Source organism: Cetorhinus maximus, chromosome 3 (genome assembly GCF_964194155.1).
Source record: "Cetorhinus maximus chromosome 3, sCetMax3.hap1.1, whole genome shotgun sequence".
Classification (NCBI taxonomy): domain Eukaryota; kingdom Metazoa; phylum Chordata; class Chondrichthyes; order Lamniformes; family Cetorhinidae; genus Cetorhinus; species Cetorhinus maximus.
This window is the reverse complement of record NC_135881.1, coordinates 18,670,855-18,697,034: the sequence shown is the minus strand read 5'-3', so window position 1 is coordinate 18,697,034 and position 26,180 is coordinate 18,670,855. Positions and strand designations below refer to the sequence as shown.

Here is a 26,180-nt window from a genome sequence, read left to right as displayed (position 1 = left end):
CTAAAAGGGCAACCCCTAATTTTAAAACAGTGTCCCCTAGTTCTGGATTCACCCACAAGAGGAAACATCCTTTCGATGTTTACCTTGTCAAGGCTGTTCAGGATCTTGTGTACTTCAATCAAATCACCCCTCACTCTTCTAAACTCCAGTGGAAACAAGCCCAGTCTGTCCAACATTTCCTCATAAGACAACCCATTCATTCCAGGTATCAACCTAGTAAACCTCCTTTGAACCGCCTCCAGTGCATTTATATCCTTCTTTAAATAAGGAGACCAAAACTTCACACAGCATTCGAGGTGCGGTCTCACAAATGCCCTATATAACTGAAGCCTAACGCCCTTACTTTTATGTTCAATCTCCCTTGTGACAAAGGTTAGCATTCCAATAACCTTCTCAAATACTTGCTGTACCTGCACACTAACTTTTTGTGAGTCATGTACTAGAATACCTAGATCCCTCTGCACCTCAGAATTATGCTGAATTCTCCATTTAAGTAATGCTCTGCTTTTGTGTTCTTCCTGCCAAAGTGAACAACTTCACATTTTCCCACATTAAACTCCATTTGCTAGATCTTTGCCCATTTACTCAACCTATCTATATCCATCTACAACCCTCTCATGTCCTCTTCTCAACATACTTTCCTACCTATCTTTGTGTCATCTGCAAATTTAGCTACCATGGCTTCACTCCCCTTATCTAAGTCAGTGATGTAAATCGTAAGAAGTTGAGGCCTCAGTACAGACCCCTGTGGGACTCTACTTGTCACATCCTGCTAATCAGAAAAGGACCCATTAATGCATACCCTCTGCTTTCTCAGCCAGCCAATCTTCTATCCATGCGAATATGTTACCCCCTACATGATGCGCTTTTATTTTTCGTAATAATCTTTAATGTGGCACCTTATCAAATCCCAAGTACAGTATATCTACAGGCTCCCCTTTATCCACTGCACATGTTACTCCTTCAAAAAACTCCAATAAATTGGTTAAACGTGATTTTCCTTTCACAAAACCATGCTGACTCTTCCTGATTGCCTTGAGCTCTTCTAAGTGCCCAGCTATAACCTTCTTAATGATCGATTCTAATAACTTCCCCATGAGAAACGTCAAGCTAACTGGCCTTTAGTTTCCTGTTTTCTGCCTCCCTCCCTTCTTGAGTGGAGGGGTTATATTTGCTACTTTCCAATCTGATGGAACCTTTCCAGAATCTAGTGAGATTTGGAAAATTAGCACCAGTGCATTGACTACTTCATTAGCCACCTCTTTTAAGACCCTAGGATGTAGTCCATCAGGACCCGGAGGCTTGCCAGCCCGCAGCTCCATCAATTTGCGAAGTACCATTTCCCTAGTGATTTCAACTTCACCAAGTTCCTTTCTCCCGTTGACCTCCTGATTTTCAGCTATTACTGGAATGTATTTTGTACCCTCTATAGTGAACACAGAAGCAAAATATTTGTTCATTTCTTCCGCTATTTCCTTATTATCCACTATTAACTCTCCACTGTCACTCTCTAGAGGACCAACACTCACTTTACTTACTCTTTTCCTTTTTAAGTACCTGTAGAAAGGTACTATTTAAAAAGGGAGGCAGAGAGAAAACGGAATTATAGACCAGTCAGCCTGACATCAGTACTGGGGAAAATTCTAGAGTCCATTATAAAAGATTTAATAGCTGAGCACTTGGAAAACAGTGGCAGAATCGGACAGAGTCAGCATAGATTTACGAAAGGGAAATCATGCTTGACAAAACTACTGGAATTTTTCGAGGATGTAACTAGTGGAGTTGATGAGGGGGAGCCAGTGGATGTGGTTTTTTTGGACTTTCAGAAGGCTTTTGACAAAGTCCCACATAAGAGATTAGCATGTAAAATTAAAGCACATGGGATTGGGGGTAGTGTATTAAGATGGATAGAAAACTGGTTGGCAGACAGGAAACAAAAACAAACAGGTCTTTTTCCGAATGGCAGGCAGTGGGGTACACCTCTTGCTTTTTACATTTCTAGCTAGCTTCCTCTCATCCTCTAATTTCTTCCTCCTGATTAACCTTTTAGTCATTCTCTGCCGTTCTTTATATTCTTTCCGACCATCTGTCCTGTCACTCATCCTTGCGGAGTTATATGTTTTTTCCTTAAGTTTGATGCTTTCTTTATCTTCTTTTGTTAACCTCAGATGGTGAGTCCTCCCCTTAGAATTTTTCTTTATAGTAGGAATGTACTTATTCTGAATACTCTGAAATATCCCCTTAATGTCTGCCATTGCTTAGAAACAGAAAATAGGAGCAAGAGTAGGCCATTCGGCCCTTCGAACCTGCTCCGCCATTTATTATGATCATGGCTGATCATCTAACTCAATAGCCTGCTCCTGCTTTCTCCCCATATCCTTTGATCCCTTTTGCCCCAAGAGCTATATTTAACTCCTTCTTGAAAACGTATATTGTTTTGGCCTCAACTACTTTCTATGGTAGCGAATTCCACAGGCTCACCACTCTCTGGGTGAAGATATTTCTCCTCATCTCAGTCCTAAATGGTCTACCCCGTATCCTCAGACTGTGACCCCTGGTTCTGGACTCCCCCACTATTGGGAACATCCTTTCTGCATCTCCGTTGTCTAGTCCTGTTAGAATTTTATAGGTTTTTATGAGATCCCCCCCCCATATTCTTCTGAACTCTAGCAAATATAATCCTAACCAACTCAATCTCTCCTCATATGTCGGTCCCGCCATCCCAGGAATCAGTCTGGTAAACCTTCGCTGCATTCCCTCTAAAGCAAGAACATCCTTCCTCAGTTAAGGAGATCAAAACTGCACACAATATTCCAGGTGTGGTCTCACCAAGGCCCTGTATAATTGCAGCAAGACATCCCTGCTCCTGTACTCGAATCCTCTCGCTTTGAAGGCCAACATACCATTTGCCTTCTTTACCACCTGCTGCACCTGCATGCTTACCTTCAGCGACTGGTGTACGAGAACACCCAGGTCTCGTTGTACATTCCCCTCACTCAATTTATAGCACTTTCGGATAATAATCTGCCTTCCTGTTTTTGCTACGAAAGTGGATTACCTCACATTTATCCACATTATACTGCATCTGCCATGCATTTGCCCACATACTCAGCTTGTCCAAATCACACTGAAGCATCTCTGCATCCTCCTCACAGCTCACCCTCCCACCCAGTTTTATGTGATCTGCAAACTTGGAGATATTACATTTAGTCCACTCATCTAAATCATTAATATATATTGTGAATAGCTGGGGTCCCAGCACCGATCCCTGTGTACCCCACTGCCTGCCATTCGGAAAAAGACCTGTTTGTTTTTGTTTCCTGTCTGCCAACCAGTTTTCTATCCATCTTAATACACTACCCCCAATCCCATGTGCTTTAATTTTACATGCTAATCTCTTATGTGGGACTTTGTCAAAAGCCTTCTGAAAGTCCAAAAAAACCACATCCACTGGCTCCCCCTCATCAACTCCACTAGTTACATCCTCGAAAAATTCCAGTAGTTTTGTCAAGCATGATTTCCCTTTCGTAAATCTATGCTGACTCTGTCCGATTCTGCCACTGTTTTCCAAGTGCTCAGCTATTAAATCTTTTATAATGGACTCTAGAATTTTCCCCAGTACTGATGTCAGGCTGACTGGTCTATAATTCCCTGTTTTCTCTCTGCCTCCCTTTTTAAATAGTGGGGTTAAATTAGTAGCTACCCTCCAATCTGTAGGAACTGTTCCAGAGTCCAGAGCATTTCTATTAACCTATCCTCTAGCCTAGTTTCTCAGTTCACTTCAGCAAGCTCAGCTTTCATTCCCACATGGTTGCCCTTAAGTTTACGATCCTAGTCTTAGACCCACTCTTCTCCCTTTCAAACTGGATGTAAAATTCAGTCATATTGTGGTCGCTCCTACCTAGGGGTGCCTTTACTCTTAGGTCATTAATTAATCCTGTCACGTTACACAATGCCAAGTCTAATATAACCTGCTCTCTGGTTGGCTCCAGAACATGCTGCTCTAAGAAACTATCTCAAAAGCATTCTATGAACTCCACATCCAGGCTACTACCGCCAATCTGATTTTTCCAGTTTGTGTGTAGATTAAAATCACCCATGATTATTGCTGTCCCTTTACCACAAGAACACAATATTTTCTCTTGAATACTTTGTCCTACACTGTGGCTACTGTTAGGGGTCCTGTAGACCACTCTCACTTTTGACTTTTCCCCCTACTATTCCTCATCTCCACCCAAACCGATTCTACATCCTGATCTCCTGAACCAAGGTCATCTCTAACTATTGCACCAATGCCCCCTTTTATTAACAGTGTTACCCCTCCACCTTTACCTAGCTTCCTATTCTTCTTGAATGTCATGTACCCTTCAATATTGAGGACTCAATCTTTGTCGTCCTGCAGCCACGTCTCCGTAATTGCTATCAGATCATATTTATTTACTTTGTTATGAATGCTACGTGCATTTCAGAAACTGAATTGGACTAGCCATAGAAATACTGTGGCTACAAGAGCAGGTCAGAGGTTAGGAAAAGTGTAACGAGTAACTCACCCCCTGACTCCCTAAAGACTGTCCATCATCTTTAAGGCACAAGTCAGGAGTGTGATGGAATACTACCCACTTGCCTGGATGAGTGCAGCTCCCACAACACTCAAGAAGCTTGACACCATCCAGGGCAAAGCAGCCCGCTTGATTGGTGCCACATCCACAAACATTCACTCCCTCCACCACCGACGCACAGTAGCAACAGAGTGCACCATCTACAAGATGCATTGCAGGAATTCACCAAGGCTCCTTAGATTGCACCTTCCAAACCCATGACCACTACTATCTAGAAGGACAAGGGCAGCAGATAGATGGGAACACCACCACCTGGAAGTTCCTCTTCAAGTCACTCACTATCCTGACTTGGAAATATATTGCCATTCCTTCACTGTCGGTGGGTCAAAATCCTAGAACTCCCTCCCTAACAGCACTGTGGGTGTACCTACGCCACATGGACTGCAGCAGTTCAAGAAGGCAGCTCACCACCTTCTCAAGGGCAACAAAGGATGGGCAATAAATGCTGGCCCAGCCAGCGAAGCCCACATCCCGTGGATGAATTTAAAAAAAAATTCAGATAGAGAGCCTTTAGTTTTGTCTTTTTGTTCCTTTTGTAACATCTGGCCTTGACCGTTGATGTATTCCTATGTTTTTTCTCTCTATCCCTTCATGCCATTCTTTGACCCTCATTTCTCATATTACTATTTTGCTCTCCTGTCTTGACTCTAAACCTTGAATTGCTACCCCTACCCAAGCTTGATCCCTCACCCCTCTTGTTTAGTTTAAAGCCCTCTCTATTCCTCTAGTTATGCGAGTTGTGAGGACAGTAGTCCCTACATGGTTCAGGTGTAAACCGTCCCAACGGCACAGCCCCCACTTTCCCCAGTACTGATGTCAGTGCCCCACAAACCAGAACCCACTTCTCCCACACCAGTCTTTGAGCCACGCATTCGTCTCTCTAATCTTATTTGCCCTTTGCCAATTTTCACGTGGCTTGGGTAATATTCTAGAGATTATTACCTTTGAGGATCTGCTTCTTAATTTGGTACCTAGTTCCTCATACTGACTTTGCAGAACCTCTTTCCTAGTTCAACCTATGCCATTGGTACCTACGTGGACAACAAAAACTGGATTCTTCCCCTCCCACTGCAAGTTCCTCTCCAGCCCTGAGCAGATGTCCTGAACCCTGGCACTGGGCAGGCAACATCGCCGTCTGGACTCTTGCTCTTTGCTGAAGAGAACAGTGTCAATTCCCCTCGCTGTACTATCCCCCACTACCACTACATTCCTTTTTGCTCCCCCTGCTTGGACGGCTTCCTGTACCACAGTGCTATGGCCTACCTTGCAGACTTCGCACCTCAAACCTGTTTGACAATTGTAAAGTCTGAGGTTCCTCCACTACTGTCTGCATGGTCCCATTACCAGCCTCACTGACAGTCACGTCCTCCTGTCCCTCACTGCTGACCAAAACAGGTAACCCTCTTCTAAGAGGTGTTGACTGTCTTCTGGAACAAAGTATCCAGGTATTTCTACCCCTCCCTTATGTTGCGCAGTGTCTGCATTTCAGCTTCCAGATCAATAATCCTGATCCGGAATTCCTCACTATACTTACACTTCCTGCAGATGTGTTTGCCATGGATCGCCTTGGCATCCAAAAGCTCCCACATCTCACAGCTGCAACATAACACCTGTCCCCCATTCTAATTTATGTTATTTAGTTAATTTGCTTTAATTACTATCTTCCTATGTACGCTACAACTCACTGTGTTTATTGAATGCTAGTACCACTGACAACTAAAGGTTATATGCTTCTTAACTACAAGGTATGTGTTTTAGATGTTTGTTTAAATTACTTTATTTTTATTGCATTTTTTACCTTTATTGTTTTATTTTAACTTTAAAGTTTTCAAATTTTTGTTTATTGTTTTAAAGTTTTAGTTCTTTTTGTTTACAGATCTATCTTAACTCGCCTGTCTTAAGCTGGTTTCTCATGGACTGTTCCTTAGACTGAGCACTTAATAGCCAATCAACTTACTAGCTTCCTGTGACGCCACAATTGCTTTTTTCTCCTTTTTCCCAGACTGCAGCTTCCCAGCAGCTGACACAGTGAAACAGTGCGCTCCTCAGCTCCGCTCCTCACTCAAATCCCCGGTCTATATAGGCACTCCTCATCTCCGCTCCTCACTTGAATCCCTGGTCTGTATTTATAGGCGTTCCTCAGCTCCCAACTGTCTCTTGCAGGTCCGCTCCAACTCCCAGCAAGGTGGAGACTGCCTGATCTGCTCTGGCTAGCTCCAATCCCACTTGGCTGCACTCCAGACCTGCTCTAGAATTGCTACTTCATGGCCTGCTGCAGACCCAGCAGTGATCATTACTCCCATTGGCGCTGCTAGGATTCAGAGCTGCCAGCTAAGCGATTAGTAGGTGGCCTTTGGAGGCAGGATTTCCTGCATTAGAGGGGCAGAAACCACAACTGCAGGTAGATAATTGCTTGAACAAGATAAAATTGACATGTGGCTTTCGGGACCAGCAGAGGTGGGCTAGCCCCCACCTGATTTTCCAGCCGGTGGGCCACTGTCTCCACTTGAAGCCTCAGCTACTGTTTCTGTGTTGACTCATTGTTAAAGCAATCAAAAAGTAAGCCTAATATTATGGAGCATTTGACATTCCAATTAAAGTTTAAGGGAAAAGGACATAAAGAAAATGGAAATGTGATCAGCATACAAAGAACGAGGATACAAAAGGGAGACATATATGGGGAAATGTGCATGAAGGCAAAGGATTAGAAATAAAGTAAGCCTAATTCTGTTCTTTCTTTATGTGTTGTTCATTAAAAGATACAGTGAGTATGAGTAATTGAGACCTGTCTTGTGGTAAATGTAACATCATAGAGCGAAACAGGTGGATTTGTTAACAAATTACCTCATACGTAAATATCAAATGCAACCATAAGCATATGAACAATACTGCCTTCTGAATAACTAAGGATACCTCTCTTTCAGCTGCTATGCACCCGATAGGTCCTAGGAATGTAGGAGGAACAGGGGGAGCCATTCAGTTCCTTGAGCCTGTTCTGCCAGTCAATATTGTTGAAAAATCACTGTTGTCTCTTTTGTTCCATAAATTATGCACTTACACCACCAATGTGATTTGTATAAATTCTAGGAGCATGTAGCATCAATAGTGTCAGTTGGCTGTATCAGATGTTAGAGTCATCAGACTCTTAGGCAGCAAAATTAGTTGTTAAGTGAAGTCAGTCCAGTACATCTGGAAGCAAAATCTGAAACCTTACCACTATAATTACACTTGTTAAACCTGCTAATGAGCATGCTACTATTTACAGACAGTTCATATATCTTTTTGCTGGTGAGAAGTCCCAGTGTAATCAAGACACTTGACTTTGTCAACAACTATGAAAAAGGAATTTAGTCTCTGTGGCATTTGCTTGACATGTATTTAGTAGTTTTCTAAGAGGTGTTATACTTATCATTATCTGCCTCTGCTGCTTCCTTTCCTTCCCATAGCCCACCAAGCCAAACTTCTCCTCAGGATCATCTTTCTCTATATGCCCTCTTAGCTCAGTTTGTCCATGAGACCCACCTCCTGCTCGCTCAACATAATCCTATCAAACTGCTGACCACCTAACTTTCCTTCTTGGCCCCTGTGTTGGCTGATATTGTTAAAGATTCCCTCTCCTCAGGTACTGTCCCCACCCCTTCAAATCTGGCATCATCATCTCCTCTCCTCAAAAAACCAAGCCTTGACCCCTTGCAAGCTACCACCCAAACTCCGATCTCCTTTCCTCTCCAAAATCCTGCAACATGTTTTCAACTGTCAAATCCATGTCCATCTTTTGTGCAGTTATGTGTTTGAACCCCTCCAATCTGGATTCTGCATCCACCCCTGCACTGAAAATGCCCTTTTCAAAGCAACAGATGTAACTGTGACCATGATACACTATCCCTCCTCATTCATCATGGCTTGCCTGAGGCCTTGGATGTGGTTAACCACACCATCCTCCTTCAGCTAACTAGGTGGGACTACCCTCACCTGGTTCCATTCTTAGCTACCAAGCCATAGGCAGAGAATCACTTGCAGTGGTTTCTCTTCCCACATCTGCACTGTTATCTCTGGTCTTCCCCAAGGATCTATCCTTGACCTAGTCCTATTTCTCTCCTGCATGCTGCCCTTCTGTGACATCATCTGAAAATATGTTAGTTCTACATGTACGTTGATGACTCGTAGCTCTACCTCACCACCACTATCCATTCTCTCAGATTTGTCACGTTGCTTGTTTGACAGAAATTTCCTCCAATTAAATTTTGGGAGGGTTGAAGCCTTTGTTTTTAGTTCAACCACAAACTCAGTTCCTTAGCCACTGACTCCATCTTGCTTCCTTGCAGCTATCAAGGCTAAAAAATATCGTTCGTAATCTTGCTGTTCCATTAGATCTGGCGGTGAGCTTCTGACCACGTAATCACTACATGAGCTAGATCCCTTACTTCCATCTCTGTAATATTGCCTATTTTAGTCCCTGCCTCAGTTCACCTGCTGCTGAAAATCTCATTCACGTATGTATTACCTCTAGACTTGATTGTTCCAGTGCTCTTGTGGCCGACCTCCCATCTTTTACCATCTGCAAGCTTGAACTTATCTAAAACTCTGCTGCCCATGTCCTAACTCACACCAAGTCACATTAACCCATCGCCCATGTGCTCATTAATTCTCATTGACTTTTGGACTGGCAGCGCCTTGGTTTAGAAATTCTCATCCTTGTTTTCAAATCCCTCAGTGGCCTTGTTTCTCCTGATCTCTGTAATCCTACAACCATAAGAACATAAGAAATAGGAGCTGGAGTAAGCCATTTGATCCTTAAAGCCTGCTCTGCCATTCAACAAGACCGTGGCTAATCTTCCATATCAACTCCTCTTCCCTACACTAGTGTCCTAGACCCAAACATCTTCAGCTGTTTCATCAATCACTTTCCCTCCATCATAAGGTCAGAAGTGGAGATGTTCGCTGATGACTGTACATTGTTTAGCACCATTTGCAACCCCTCAGGTACTGAAGCAGTCTGTGCCCATATGCAGCAAGATCTGGACAACATTCAGGCTTGGGCTGATAAGTGGCAAGTAATATTCGCGCCACAGAAGTTCCAGGCAATGACCATCTCCAACAATCATTTCCCCTTGATGTTTAATGGCATTACCATTACCATCGTTGAATCCCTACTATCAAAATCCTGGGTTTACCATTGTCCAGAAACTGAACTGGACTAGCTATATGAATACTGTAGCTACAGGAGCACGTAGGAGGCTGGGAATTTTGTGGCAAACAACTCACCTCCTGACTCCCCAGAGCCTGTCCACCAGCTACAAAGCGCAAATCAGGAGTGTGATAGAATACTCTTCACTTGCCGAGATGAGTACAGCTCCAAGAAACTCGACACATTGAGGACAAAGCTGTCTGCTTGATTGGCAGCCGATCCACCATCTTAAACATTCACTCCCTCTACCACTGATGCACAGTGGCAGCAGTGTATACCATCTTCAAGGCACTCTGCAACAACTCACCAAGGCTCCTTCGACAGCACCTTTGAAACCCGCAACCTCTATCACCTAGAAGGACAAGGGCAGCAGATGCATGGGAACACCACCACCCATCACCTGCAAGTTCCCCTTCAACCCACACACCATCCTGACTTGGAGCTGTATCACTGTTCCTTCAACGTTGCTGCTTCAAATCCTGGAACTCCCTTCCTAACAGCATTATGGGTCTATCTGCACCCCATGACGGGCAGTGCTTCAAGAAGGCACCACATCATCGCCTTCTCAAGGGGAATTAGGAAAGGTATAAATACTGGTCTAGCCAGCAACACCCACACCCCATGAACAAATAAATTAAAAATAAGAAATCCCCATTTCCCTTAATTCCCTTGGTACCTAAAAATCTATTGACCCCTTGTAACAAATGAGCTTCCACAGCTCTCTGGGTAGAGAGTTCCAATGATTTACAACCTTCTGAGTGAAGAAAGTTCTCCTGATTGGTTGGCATGTGGACTCTGATTGGTAGAGGCATTGCCATGGAGAATGGATCAATTAACTGATGACTGACAGTTAACTGCTTAGCTTTATTTAAATTCAAACCAGGTAGGTTGACTCTGGTTAGTCAATGCATTGCCCTGGGGAATGAACCAGAAAATTGCTGTCAATTACTTTGTAAAGTGTGTACATGTTCTTTCTGTTGACGGAGGTGTTAGCTGTGATTCAGTTCATAGCACCCTCGCCTTTGAATCAGAGGGTTGTGGGTTCACGTCCCACTCCCGGAAACCGAGAACTGTGATTGTACTCGAAAGAGTTGCAATCTGTGACTGTTGATAACTCAAAAGAGCTTCTTTCTGTTGACAGAAATTTGCGAAGGACGGGGCCTTGTGAATGTATGTAGCTTCTAGCAGGCGTAAGTGAGCCCACTGCAAGCCCGACTGATAATCTTAAATTGGTTGTCAGTGTGATTTTTAGCACACTCAGGATTGTTTAGCAAATGTCCAACGTGGAATCACATCTAATGTTGGACACTTATGGGGAAGATTTTCCCCTCATTGGACATGGCGGACGGGCAGGCCCAGGAGCGGCTGCGCAACGGTCTGCCACTCGGGATTGGGCCCCAACCGCGATTTCACACTGGCTGGCCAATTAACAGCCAGCCAGCGTGCTTCTTGTGCTGAAACGCTCAGCGTTGCCTGGGTGGGAATGGGGAGGAGGGCGATTGCAGAAGCCAGCGCATACGTGTAGGTGCACTCGCAGAAAGCTCCCTGAAGACACAGAGTTGAAGATTTTTAACTTTGCAAAAAAAGATTTTAAAATTAAGGAAAACATGCCCCCTCATGTGACTCTGTCACATGAGCAGGGACATGTTAAAAATGAGTTAATGGGCTTGACAGCATTTTTAATTGTTGGCGGGCGTGCTGCTGACTCCCATGAGCGCCTGCCAACCGAAATATCACACAAGTGTGTGATGATGTCGGGATGCTCGCCGATGTCATCGTGTGCTATTTCACTCTCGTGCGTGTCGGATGCGTGCCCGCACGCTGAGGTGAAATTTCAGCCCTATGTTTTGGGTTTTGCAAGCATGGGCTGGTTGTGTAGGGTCAGCACCTTGTCTGTTGCAAACAGACAAAGGGACATGCTGTTTGATACGATCTGCCAGTCTTTGGGATGTATAGCCTACATACCAAGCATCACACCAGCACTGAAATTCAGATACCATATTACTCATTTGTGGGATAGGCAGAATGTCTTATTGACTCGATGGCAGCATCCGGTTCATGGCGAACACCATTCATGTTGCTCCTGCAAAACATAATAGTAGCATGAAACAGCTAGCTTCACCTGTTGCTCAAATTTTAGCAATAACTTATCCTTCCAGGCTGATCTGAGGTAGATTCGGCACTTTTCGGGACCGAAAGTGGTGGCCTTGGGGCTATTCATCAGTTTGCGTGATGTGCAGTGAACAATGATCTGATCAGGGTAGCCATTATCTTGCAAGATGGCTTTGAGGTGCCCTATTTCAGCATTAGGCTTGCACAGTGAGCAAATACGCGAGCCCTATTTGCGAGGTTGCCAATGAGGCCAAGCTTATAGTGCATGGAATTGTAGGAATCCCAACGCGTATGTTGGGTGATATAATTATATATGTATATATATAATTCGTCCTCAGGGCTCACTGTGTTCGCTTATGTATGGGCTGCCCAGGACGCACAAAAGTGATGTCCCTTTAGGCCCTATCTTTTCTATGACTAGCCTTTCATAACATGAATTGGCCAAATGGTTGGGTGAGTTTCTATATCCAGTTCTGAGCACATTTTTCACATGCACAGTTAAGGATTCCTTCACGATTGTGAAAATTATACAAGACTTGCATATTGATAGCGATGCTGTGCCCATGTGCTCATTTTTAAAAACTCATTCATGGGATATGGGCTTTGCTGGCTGGGCCAGTATTTATTGCCTATCCCTAGTTGCCCTTGAGAAGGTGGTGGTGAGCTGCCTTCTTAAACTGTTGCAACCTGTGTGGCGTGGGTACACCCACAGTACTGTTACGAAAAGAGTTCCAGGATTTTGATCCAGTGATAGTAAAGGAATGGTGATATATTTCCAAGTCAGGAAGGTGAGTGACTTGGAGGAGGACTTCCAGGTGGTGATCCCATCTATCTGCTGCCCTTCCTCTAGATGATGGTGGTCGTGGGTTTGGAAGGCACTGTTGAACGAGTCTTGGTGAATTCTTGTCGATGGTACACACTGCTGCTACTGTACGTTGGTGGTGGAGGGAGCGAATGTTTGTGGATGTGGTGCCAATCAAGCAGGTTGCTTTGTCCTAGACGGTGTCAAGCTTCTTGAGTGATGTGGGAGCTGCACTCATCCAGACAAGTGGGAAGTACTCCGTCACGCTCCTGACTTGTGCCTTGTAGATGGTGGACAAGCTTTGGGGGCCAGGAGATGAGTTACTCCAGTGTTTGACATGCTGTCGTAGCCACAGTATTTCTATAGCTAGTCCAGTTCCAGGATGTTGATAACAGGGGATTCAGTGATGGTAATACCATTGAACATCAAGGGGTAATACTTAGATTCTCTCTTGTGGAGATGGTCATTGCTTGGCACTTGTGTGGCGCAAATGTTACTTGCCACTTGTTAGTCCAAGCCTGGATATTTGCCAGGTCTTGCTGCATTTGGACGTGAACTGCTTCAGTATCTGAGGAGTCGTGAATGGTGCTGAACATTGTTCATTCATCTGCGAACATCCCCACTTCTGACCTTATGATGGAAGGAAGGTCAAAGATGAAGCAGCTGAAGATGGTTGAGCGTAGGACACTACCCTGAGGAACTCCTGCAGTGATGTCCTGGAACTAAGATGACTGACCTCCAACAACCGCAACCATCTTCCTTGGTGCTAGGTATAACTCCAACCAGCAGAGACTGTTCCCAATGATTCCCATTGATTCCAGTTTTGCTCAGGCTCCTTGATGCCACAGTCGGTCAAATGAGGTCTTGATGTCAAGGGCAGTCACTCTCACCTCACTTTGGGAGTCAGCTCTTTGGTCCATGTTTGAACCAAGGCTGTAATGAGGTCAGGAGCTGAGTGGCCCTGGCAGAACCCAAACTGGGTGTCAATGAGCAGGTTACCACTAAGCAAGTGCCGCTTGATAGCACTGTTGATGCCCTCTTCCATTACTTTACAGATGATCGAGAGTAGACTGATGGGGCAGTAATTGGCCGGGCTGGATTTGTCCTGCTTTTTGTGTGCAGGACATACCTGGGCAATTTCCCACGTAGCCAGGTAGTTGCCAGTGTTGTAGCTGCACTGGAACAGCTTGGCTAGGGGCGCGGCAAGTTCTTCAGTACTATTGCCGGAATATTGTCGGCCCAGAATTTTTGTACTATCCAGTGACTTCAGCTGTTTCTTTATATCATGAGGAGTGATTTGAATTGGCTGAAGACTGGCATCCATGATGCTGGGGACCTCCAGAGGAGGCCGAGATGGACCAAGGTTGGGGATATTTGTGGAGCCTTCACCTCCAGTGAGTTGTTCAATTGCCCACTACTATTCACAACTGGTTGTGGCAGGACTGCAGAGCTTAGATCTGATCCGTTGGTTGTTGGATAGCTTAGCTCTGTCTATCACTTGCTGCTTATGCTGTTTGGCAAGCAAGTAGTCCTTTGTTGTACCTTCAGGTTGACACATCATTATTAGGTATGCCTGGTGCTGCTCCTGGTATGCCCTCCTGCACTTTTCATTGAACCAGGGGTGATCCCCTGGCTTGATGGTAATGGTAGAGTGGGGGATATGCTGGGCCATGAGGTTACAGATTGTGTTTGAGTACAGTTCTGCTGTTGCTGATGGGCCACAGCACCTCATGGATGCCCAGTCTTGAGTTGCTAGATCTGTTCAAAATCTATCCCATATAGCACGGTGGCAGTGCAACACAACATGATGGAGGGTATCCTCAATGTGAAGGTGGGACTTTGTCTCCACAATGACTGTGTGGTGGTCACTCCTACCGATACTGTCATGGACAGATGCATTTACCTTCAAGCAGGTTGGTGAGGATGAGGTCAAGTATGTTTTTCTCTCTTGTTGGTTCCCTCACCACCTGCTGCAGACCCAGTTTAGCAGCTATGTCCTTTAGGACTTGGCCAGCTTAATCAGCCATGGTGCTGCCGAGCCACTCTTGGTGATGGACATTGAAGTCCACCACCCAGAGTACATTCTGCGCTCTTGCCACCCTTAGTGCTTCCTCCAAGTGGTGTTCAACATGGAGGAGAACTGATTCATCAGCTGAGGGAGGGTAGTACGCGGTAATCTGTAGGAGGTTTCCTTGCCCATGTTTGACCTGATGCCATGAGACTTCATGGGGGCTGGAGTTGATGTTGAAGACTCCCAGGGCAACTCCCTCCCAACTGTATACCACTATGCAGCCACCTCTGCTGGATCTGTCCTGCCGATGGGACAGGACATACCCAGGGATGGTGATGGTGGTGTCTGGGACATTATCTGTAAGGTATAATTCTGTGTCAGGCTGTTGCTTGACTAGTTTGTGAGACAGCTCCTCCAATTTTGGCATTTGCCCCCAGACGTCAATAAGGAGTACTTTGCAGGGCCAATAGGGCTGAGTTTGTTGTCGTCCTGGTGCTTAGGTTGATGCTGGTTTCATTCGTTTTTTTGAGACCTTGTAGCGGTTTGATACAACTGAGTGGCTTGCCAATTCAGAGGGCATTTAAGCATCAACCACATTGCTGTGGGCCTGGAGTCACATGTAGGGCAGACCAGATAAGGACAGCAGTGTGCTTGCAGGCAAACCGGGGGAAAGACCTCATCCTGAGTGAGACACAGCCAGAGTGAGTGTGGGCATTGGCAATTTGGTGCACAGTGGGAATTGGGTGCATGGGGGAAGAGGTGCTCTTTGCATTTTTTCTTTGCTATCGAACTTCTTAAATCTTCAGAGAGTGGTCTTGCCCTGCTGCAGCAGTAGAGGCTACTAGGGAAAGTAATGACTGGTAAGTAGTGGGAAAGGTCAGGTAAGTATTTACTACTTTTATTGCTTATAGTTTAAGGTATTTTTGTGGTTTATAGTTTGTATATTCTGTAGTAACGAGGATCAGGAAAGAAGGGCCCCAGAGTAATTGATTTAAAAGGTTTAATTTAAAGGAATAAGTCATGGGAGGAGAGCTCAAAGCTGTGGTGTGCTCCTTGCGCTCCATGTGGGAAGCCGGGAACATTTCCAGTGCCCGGGACCAGCATGTGTGCAGGAAGTGTGTCCAGCTGCAGCTCCTGGAAGCTCGGGTTTCAGAGCTGGAACGACGGCTGGGCACACTGTGGAGCATCCGCGAGTCTGAGAACATCGTGGATAGCATGTTTAGAGAGGTGGTCACACCGCAGCTGAAGGAACTTGAGGAAGGAAGGGAATGGGTGACCACCAGGCAGTCCAAGAGAAACAGGCAGGTAGATCAGGAGTCCCCTGGGGTCCCGCTCGCAAATCGGTATTCCATTTTGGAGGCTGATGAGCGTGGTGGTTCGTCTAGGGAGTGCAGACAGAGCCAAGCTTCTGGCACCATAAGCAGCCTGTCTGTACATGAGGAGAGGAAGAGAGGAAGAGCAATAGTAATAGGGGATTCTACAGTCAGGGGAACAGATAGGTGCTACTGTGGCCGTCAACGTGACTCCAGGATGGTGTGTTGCCTCCCTGGTGCCAGGGTCCGGGATGCCACTGAACGGCTGCAAGGCATCCTGAAGGGGGAGGGTGATAAGGCAGTGGTCATGGTACATGTTGGTACCATTGACATAGGTAGAAAGAGGGATGAAGTCTTGCATCAAAAATTCAGTGAGTTAGGCAGTAGAACCATAGAACCTTAGAATCATTGAAAAGTTACAGCACAGAAGGAGGCCATTCAGCCCATCTGGTCCATGCGAGCCAGAGGACACCCAGGTGCCCTTTCTAATTCCACCTTCCTGCACCCGGCCGATAGCCCTGGGGCTTACAGCATTTTAGGTGCAGATCCATGTACTTTTTAAAAGAGTTTAAAGTTTCTGCCTCTACCACCAACTTGGGCAGCGAACTCCAGACACCCACTACCCACTAAAAAAGTTCTTCCTCATGTCCCCCCTACACCTTCTGCCACTTATCTTGAATCTATGTTCCCTGGTTCTAGAATTCTCCATCAAGGGAAACAATTTTATCCTGTCCGCTCTATCTATTTCCCTCATAATTTTGTACACCTCAATCAAGTCACCTCTCAGCCTTCTTTGTTCTTAGGAAAATAACCCCAACCTATCCAATCTCTCCTAGTAGCTACACTTTTCTAACCCTGGCAACATTCTTGTAAGCCTCCTCTGCACTCTCTCTAGAGCTATTACGTTCTTCCTGTAATGTGGTGACCAGAACTGCACACAATACTCCAATTGTGGCCTCACCAGTGTTTTATACAATTCCAACATTATATCCTTACTTTTATATTCTATACCTCTGCCATTGAAGGAGAGCATTCCATATGCCTTCTTTACAACCTTGTCTACTTGAACTGCTGCATTCATGGACCTGTGTACTTGTATGCCAAGACCTCTCACTTCATCTACCCCTCTTAGTATATTCCCATTTATTTTGTAATCCCTGTAACTGTTTGACCTCCCTAATTGTATGACCTCACACTTCTCTATGTTAAAATCCATCTGCCACTTTACTGCCCACTCCACCAACCCATCTATAGACTAAAAAGCAAGACCTCTTGGGTTGTAATCTCTGGTTTACTCCCAGTGACATGTGCTAGCGAGCTCAGAAATAGGAGAATAGCGCAGATGAATACATGGCTTAAGAGTTGGTGCAGGAGGGAGTGTTTTAGACTCCTGGATCACTGGGACCGTTTCTGGGGAAGGTGGGACCTGTACAAGCGGGACGGTCTACATCTGAGCCAGAGCGGGACGAACATCCTTGCGGGCGGGTTTGCTAGTGCTGTTGGGAGGAGTTTAAACTAATTTGGCAGGGAGAGGGGACACAGAATGTTAGCAGAATAGGGACACATCATAATACAGTAAAACAATCAAGTCAGAGGGAGCACAGCTGCATTAAGTTTCAAGGAAGTAAGGCAAGGCTGGATTGCCTTGACTTTAATGCCAGGAGCATGACAGGTAAAAGTTAAGTTAAGAGTGAGGATTGACATGCGGAATTGTGATATAGTAGCCATCACAGAGACGTGGTTGAGGGAGGGGCAGGATTGGTAGCTCAACATTCTGGGATATAGAATCTTCAGGCGAGACAGGGGAAGGGGTAAAAGAGGAGGAGGCATTGCATTATTAGTTAATGAGTCAGTAAGGAGAGATGATACCTTGGAGGTGGCATCGACTGAAGCTTTGTGGGTAGAGCTTAGGAATAAAAAAGGGGCAGCCACATTGTTAGGTGTTTATTATAGACCCTCAGATAGTCAGCGGGAAATTAAGGAGCAAATATGTGCACAATTTGCGGAGGTATGTAAAAACAATCACAATAGGGTAATTATATTGGGTGATTTCAACTTTCCCAACATTAATTGGGATAGACATAGTGTTAAGGGCTTGGATGGAGTGGATTTCTTGAAATGTGTACAGAAGAACTTTTTAGGTCAATATGTAGAGGGTCTAACAAGGGATGGCGCAGTGCTGGACCTAATTCTGGGAAATGAAGCCGGACAGGTGGCTGAGGTGGTGATGAGGGAGCATTTTAGTGTTAGCGACTACAACACGGTACAATTTAAGCTTGTTATGGACAAAGAAATAGACGAGTTGCAAAAAAATGTTTTGGATTGGGGGAGAACGGATTTTAGTAAAATAAGGCAGGATCTAGCCAAGGTAGACTGGGAACAGCTACTTGTGGGGAAATCTAAAGAGGAGCAGTGGGGGGTGTTCAAAAAGGAAATGGGGAGGGTACAGGCTCAACATGTTCCCTCTAGGGTGAAAGGAAGGAGTAACAAGCCCAGAGAACCATGGATGACCAGGGATATTCAGGTTACGATGAGAAGGAAAAGAGAGGCTTTTAGCGGGTACAAGGGGAGCAAATCAGTGGAGGCATTAGTGGAGCACAGAAAGTGCAGGGTGGAGCTTAAGAAAGCAATCAGGAGAGCAAAGAGGGGATATGAGAAAGCTCTGGCTAGTAAAAGTAAAGAAAATCCCAAAATATTCTCTAAGTATATCAATGGGAAGAGGATAACCAGGGAAAGAGTAGGGTTCATTAGGGACCAAGGGGGCAATCTATGGGTGGAACCACACGATATCGGTGGAGTGTTGAACGCATACTTCACGTTCGTCTTCACCCAAGAGAATGAGGATGAAGGTATGGAACTCTGGGAGAGAGACTGCGAGGTTCTTGAGCAAATTGACACAGGGAGTGACAAGGTATTGGAGGTGTTGGCAGGCTTAGAAGTGGACAAATCTCCAGGTCCGGATGATTTGTGCCCCAGAGCTGAGGGAGGCAAGGGAGGAGATCTCAGAGGCTCTAACCCAAATTTTTAATTCCTCTCTGGCCACGGGGGAGGTGCCAGAAGACTGGAGAACAGTTAATGTGGTTCCACGATCTACTAAGGGTTGTAGAGATAAGCCAGGGAACTACAGGCCAGTGAGTCTCACATCAGTGGTAGGGAAACTATTGGAGAAAATTCTGAAGGAGAGAATCTACCTCCAATTGGAGAGGCAAGGTTTGATCAGGGATAGTCAGCATGGATTTGTCAGAGGGAGGAATTTTTTGAGGAGGTGACCAGGAATGTAGATGAGGGTAGTGTAGTTGATGTAGTTGATATGGATTTCAGCAAAGCCTTTGACAAGGTCCCACATGGGAGACTTATAAAGAAGGCAAATGCAAATGGGATACAGGGTAATTTGATAAGGTGGATTCAAAATTGGCTTAGTTGTAGGAGACAGAGGGCGATGGCAGAAGGATGCTTTAGTGTGAAGTGATACACTTTGGAAGGAGTAATTTGACAAGGAAGTATTCAATGAACGGCATGACACTAGGAAGTTCTGAGGAACAAAGGGACCTTGGCGTGTGTGTCCATCGATCTCTGAAGGCGGAGGGGAATTTTAGTGCTGCGGTGAAAAAGGCATATGGGACACTTTCCTTTATCAATCGAGGCATAGATTACAAAAGTAGGGAATCATGTTGGAGTTGTATAGAACCTTGGTGAGGCCACAGCTGGAGTACTGTGTGCAGTTCTGGTCGCCACATTATAGGAAGGATGTGATTGCACTGGAGGGGGTGCAGAGCAGATTCATCAGGATGTTGCCTGGGATGAAACATTTAAGTTATGAAGAGAGGTTGGATAGACTTGTGTTGTTTTCATTGGAGCAGAGAAGACTGAGGGGTGACCTGATTGAGGTGTACAAGATTATGAGGGGCATGTACAGGGTGGATAGGGAGCAGCTGTTCCCCTTAGTTGAAGGGTCAGTCACAAGGGGACATAAGTTCAAGGTGAGGGGCAGGAGGTTTAGGTGGGATGTGAGGAAAAACATTTTTACCCAGAGGGTGGTGACTGTCTGGAATGCGCTGCCTGGGAGGGTGGTGGAGGCGGGTTGCCTCACATCCTTTAAAAAGTACCTGGAGGAGCACTTGATACGTCATAACATTGAAGGCAGTGGGCCAAATGCTGGTAAATGGGATTAAGTAGGTAGGTCAGGTGTTTCTCTCATGTTGGTGCAGACTTGATGGGCTGAAGGGCCTCTTCTGCACTGTGTGATTCACTTCTCAGATGGATTTTTAACAACAATCTACAATGGTTTCATAGTCATCATTAGGCTTTTAATTCCAGATTTTTATTGAATTCAAATTCTACCATCTGCTGTGGTGGAATTTGAACCCAGGTCCCCAGAGCATTACCCTGGGTCTCTGGATTACTCATCCAGCAACAATACCACTGCGTCATTGCCTCCCCCTCATTTAACATTGTTACCCTATTTTCCAATGTGCTGCTCAAGAAAGCCATAGACCTTTGCACTGTTGCAATATATGATGGCGATCTAGACCTGCCACCATTGTGTGAATCATTGAACCCATGAACTCAGCAAGTTGCGCAGTTGAGTTCAGTTTTAATGACACCATATATGCCCAAATAGATCGTATTGCCATGCGATCCCCTCTTGTCCCAGCTCTGGCAAACCTTTGTTGGGTTTCACAAGAAACACGTCTTCAGTGGAATGATGCCTGACTTCCTACCCCCTTGCATAGTTCTGACATGTAGATGGTGCGTTTGCGATATTTGAATCCGCAGTTGCATGTAAAAATTTCCTTACACACCTTAATGCGCTCCATCCTGCACTCAAATTCACCTTCGACATGGAGCAGTCAAGTGGGCTCCTTTCCCTTGACATGATAGTTGCCCAGGGGCAGGCGAGGGGGCGGGTGGTGGTTCTCTACCATCGTTTACTGAAGGCTACCTTCACTGGTCAGTATATGCGTTGGGATTCCAACAGCTGCATGCCCTATAAGATTGACCTTATCGGCAATGGTAAGATATCTCAAAAATTTTAGCAACTGCCACTATGCAGTAGCAACATGAGTAGTGTTCATCACTAACAGGATGCTGTTATAATTGGGGAGGCAGTGGCATTGTGGTATTGTCACTGGGCTGGTAATTCAGAGACCCAGGGTAATGCTCTGGGTACCCGGGTTCGAATCCCACCGCGGCAGATGGTGGAATTTGGATTCAATGTGCATCTTGAGTTAAAAGTCTAATGATGACCATGAAACGATTGTCATAAAAACCCATCTGGTTCACTAATGCCCTTTGGAAGGAAATCTTGCCTGGTCTGGCCTACATGTGACTCCAGATTGTGGTTGACTCTTATTAAAAATGCCCTCTGAACAAGGGCAATTAGGGATGGGCAATAAATGCTGGCTTAGCCAGCGACACCCACATCCCACGAATGAGTAAACAAAATCAAACCAAAAAGACATTCTGCCTATCAAACAAATGATTAATGCAATGAATTTCAGTGCTGGTTGATGTGATGTGAGGTATGCAGGCCGTATGTCCCAAAGACTGGTGGATTGTATCAAACAGCAGGGCATTTTGGTTGTTCGCCAATTCAAGATTGCGATGTAGCTCACTGAGGCATGCTAGAAGCTGCATATATTAATACACAGAGCCCTACCCTTTGCAGACAGAAAGAACATGTGCACACTCATAGACTCATAGACCTTTACAGCACAAAAAGAGGCCATTTGGCCCATTATGTTCCTGCTGGTCATCACTAATCCCATTTTCCAGTGCTTGGCCCATAGCCCTGGAGGCTATGGCAAAGCAAGTGAATAAATAAATACTTCTTAAATGTTACAAAGGTTTCTGAGTCAACCACCCTTTCGGGCAATGAGTTCCAGACTCCCTCTGGGTGAAAAAACTCCCTTCTTAGCCTTCTACCTCTTACCTTAAATCTATGCCCCCTGGTTAGTGACCCCTCTACTGATGAAAAAAGTGCCTTCCTATCCACCTTATCTATGCCCCTCATAATCTTATACACCTCTATCAGGTCCCCTCTCAACCTTCACTGCTCCAAGGAAAACAACCCCAGCCTATCCAATCTCTCCTCATAGCTCAGACCCTCCAGCCCAGGCAGCATCCTGGTAAATCTCCTCTGCACCCTCTCCAGTACAGTCACATCCTTCCTATAATGTGGTGACCAGAACTGCACGTATTACTCCAGTTGTGGCCTAACCCGAGTTTTATGCAGTTCCAGCATAACCTCCCTGCTCTTGTATTCTATGCCTTGGCTAATAAAGGCATGTACCCAATATGCCTTCTTAACCACCTTTATCTACCTGCCCTGCTACCTTCAAGGATCTGAGGATATGCACACCAAGGCCCCTCTGATCTTCAGTACTTTCCAGGGTCCTACCATTCATAGTGTAATCCCTTGTCTTGTTAGCCCTCCCCAAGTGCTTTACCTCACACTTTTCCGGGCTGAATTTCATCTGCCCACCTGACCAGTCCATTGATATCCTCCTGCAGTTGACAGCTATCCTCCTCACCATTTACCACCCTACCAATTTTTGTGTCATCCCCGAACTTCTTGATCATACCCCCTACATTTAAGTCTAAATCATTTATATACACCACAAACAGCAAGGGCCCCAGCACTGAGCCCTGCGGAACCCCACTGGAAACAGACTTCCAGTCACAGAAACATCCCTTTACCATCGCCCTCTGCATCCTGCCTCTCAGTCAATTTTGGATCCAATGTGCCACTTTGCCTTGGATCCCTTGGGCTCTTACTTTCTTGACCTGTTGGCCATGAAGAACCTTAGCAAAGGCATTGCTAAAGTCCACGTAGACCACATCAAATGCATTACCCTCATCAACACTCCTGGTTACCTCCTCAAAAAATTCGATCAAATTTGTCAAACACGACCTTCCCTTATCAAATCCATGCCGAGTGTCCCTGATTAATCCATGTCTCTCCAAGTGCAGATGTATCCTGTTCCTCAGAATTGTTTCTCGTAACTTCCGCACCACTGAGGTTAGACTGACTGGCCTGTAATTTCCTGGTCTATCCCTTCCTCACTTTTTTAATAATAGGACAATGTTAGCAGTCCTCCAATCCTCTGCACTAATGACCAGGATTTGAAAATTACTGCCAAGGCCCCTGATATCTCTTCCTTGCCTCCCTCAACAGCCTGGGATACATTTCAACCGGGCCTGCAGATTTATCCACTTTTAAGGCCACTAAAACTGCCAGTACCTTCTCTCTCTCTATGTTAATTTTCTGTAATATTTCACAGTCCTGCACCCTGATGTCTGTATCTATGTCATCCTTTTCCATTGTGAAGACCGGCGCAAAGTATTCATTGAGGACTGTACCCACATCTTCTGGGTCCACACACAGATTACCTCTATGGCCCCTAATTGGCCCAAATCTTTTCCCATTTATTCTCTTGCTCTTTATATATTTAAAAAACCCCTTTGGGTTTTCCTTTATTCTGTCCACCAATGCTTTCTCATGCACTCTCTTAGCTTTCCTAATTTCCTTTTTAAGTTCCCCCCTGCACTTTTTATACTCTTCTAGGAACTCTGTCATATTGAGTCCTCGGTATCTGCCATAAGCTTCTCTTTTTTCCTTAATCCTAACCTTATGTCCCTTGACATCCAGGGTTCTCCAGACTTGGTCCCCCTCTTTGTCTTTACGGGAACACCTGTACTCTTGCTATTTCCTCCTTGAATGCCTCCCACTGCTCTGACCCAGTTTTATCTGCAAGTAGCTGCTCCCAGTCCACTTGGGCCAAATCGTATCTCGCCTTAGTAACATTAGCCTTTCCCCAGTTAAGAACTTTTATTCCAACCTTATCCTTTTCCATAGCTATCCTAAATCTAACTGAGTTATGGTCACTATCTCCAAAATGCTCCTCTGCTGATGCGCCTTCCACCTGCCTGGGCTCATTTCCTAATAGTAGGTCCAGAACTGCCCCTTGTTGGGCTTTCTACGTACTGGCTAAAAAAGCTCTCCTAGATGCAACTTAAGAATTTTGCTCCCTCCCTACCTTGCACACTAAAACTATTCCAGTTGATATTTGGGTAGTTAAAATCCCCTACTATTACTGCCTTTTATTCTTACACGTCTCTGAAACTTGATTACGTATTTAATCCTCTATCTCTCTATGACTGTTTGGGGGCCTATAGTACACACCTAACAGTGCGTTTTCCACTTTTCTGTTTTTTACTTCTACCCAAATGGCCTCATTTGATGATCCTTCCAAGATATCATCCTCCTCACTGCTATAATCGATTCCTTAATCAATATTGCGACCCCCCTTCTCTTTTATCCCACTCTCTGTCTCGTCTGAATACCCTATAACCAGGAATGTTGAGCTGCCAATCCTGCCCTTTTAGCCAAGTCTTGGCCATAGCTATGATATCATACTCCCATGTGCCTATCTGTGCCCTCAGCCCATCTGTCTTATTCCTCAGGCTCCTTGCATTAAAATATTTTCCATTTAGCCTTGCTAAACTCACTTCTTTCTTATCTAGCCTAAGCTTTCTTTGCCTTCCAGACTCACTTACTAGTGTTTTAACTTTTAATTCCGTCTCAGCTTCTCTCCCCTCTGAACTACTTTTCAAGATCCCATCCCCCTGCTAATTCAGTTTTAATCCACCTAACTGCAGTGGCAATCCTCCCTGCAAGGATGTTGGCCCCGTTCCTGTTCAGATGTAACCCATCAACCTTGTACAGGTCCCACCTCCCCCAGAAATGGTCCCAATGCCCCAGGAATCTAAAGCTCTCCGTTCTGCACCATCTCTCCATCTACTCATTCACCTGCTCTATCCTTCTGTTCCTATACTTATTACTGTGTGACATCGAGAGTAATCCAGAGATTACTACCTTTGAAGTCATGCCTTCCAATTTCCTACCTTACTCCCTAAAGTCTGCTTGCAGGACCTCATTTCTCTTTCTTCCTACATCATTGGTCCCAACATGGACCATGGCCTCTGGCATTTCCCACATGCGCAGGATGTGCAAATCAAGGGACTGAGCTTCCCAGACGTAACTAAATAGAATATGGACCCTTAGCTTTTATTTTACCCTTATTCCTACTTGTGTATAGACGAGATGCTAGATCCTCTAGATAGACTAGATCCTCTAGGTGCTGCTGACTGCCTGTCCCAGGTCCCACCTCTCACACTCTCCTCACACTTCCCCTCCTCTCCCTCTTGTCGCTCTTTTAGCCCCCGCTGTTCTCGCTGACTCTCGGAGCGCTCTCTCTCTCTCTCTCTATCTCTCTATCTCTCTGTCCGCGCTTTTATGCCCCGCTGTTCTTTCTGACTCTTGGAGTGAACTCCCGCTCTCTCTCTCTATCTCCCTCTGCCTCCGCGCTTTTAGCCCATGCTGTTCACACCGACTGTCGGAGTGAACTCGTGCTCTCTCTGCACTTTTATCCCCAGCTGTTCTCACCGACTCTCGGAGGGAATTCCCGCTCTCTCTCCCTCTCTCTTGTACCTTTATCCCTGGCTGTTCTCGCCGACTATCGGAGTGAACACACACTGCATTTTTCTCAACTAAACGAAATTGGCGACTGCCGTTCTCTGGTTCTTTCCCCAGGGCAATACCTTGGCTAATGAGAGTCAACCTACCTGGTTTGAATTTAAACAAAGCTTGGCAGTTAGTCATCAGTTAACTGGTGCATTCTCCATGGCAATGCCTCTATCAGTCTGAGTCCACTTGCCAGACAAACAGCACTCTCTTCTCTATCAGTATAAATTGTTATTCCTTTTACATTTGATATTCTTGTGAATTGTCCTGATGAGTGCAAGATGAAAAGCTTCAACAACATGTCTTTTTGCAGCAATACTCAAGTTCTGTACCACCAAACGATTATTAGTATTCTGCTTTTTTGTTTTTCCTACCAAAGTGGATAACTTCACACTTTGTCACATTGTATTCCATTTGCCATGTTCTTGTCTACTCACCCAACCTCCTAAAGCTAAGCTAGCGGTAAGTTAAAGTTATTTAGTGGGCTCCTGGGCCAATTAAAATAAAAGTTAAAGGAACCTTCAGCCATTTTATGAATGAACTCCATCAGCTCCTTTAAGAACTGCTGGCTGGCTACTCAATACCAGTTTAAGTGGACAGAGATTGCAC

The 26,180-nt window shown here is 45.3% G+C and overlaps 1 protein-coding gene across 1 annotated transcript in view; it reads left to right on the top strand.

Moving 5' to 3' along the window:
• Positions 1 to 26,180, top strand: part of obscnb (obscurin, cytoskeletal calmodulin and titin-interacting RhoGEF b) — a 691,209-nt gene that overhangs the window by 22,630 nt on the left and 642,399 nt on the right. The window lies entirely within an intron of this gene.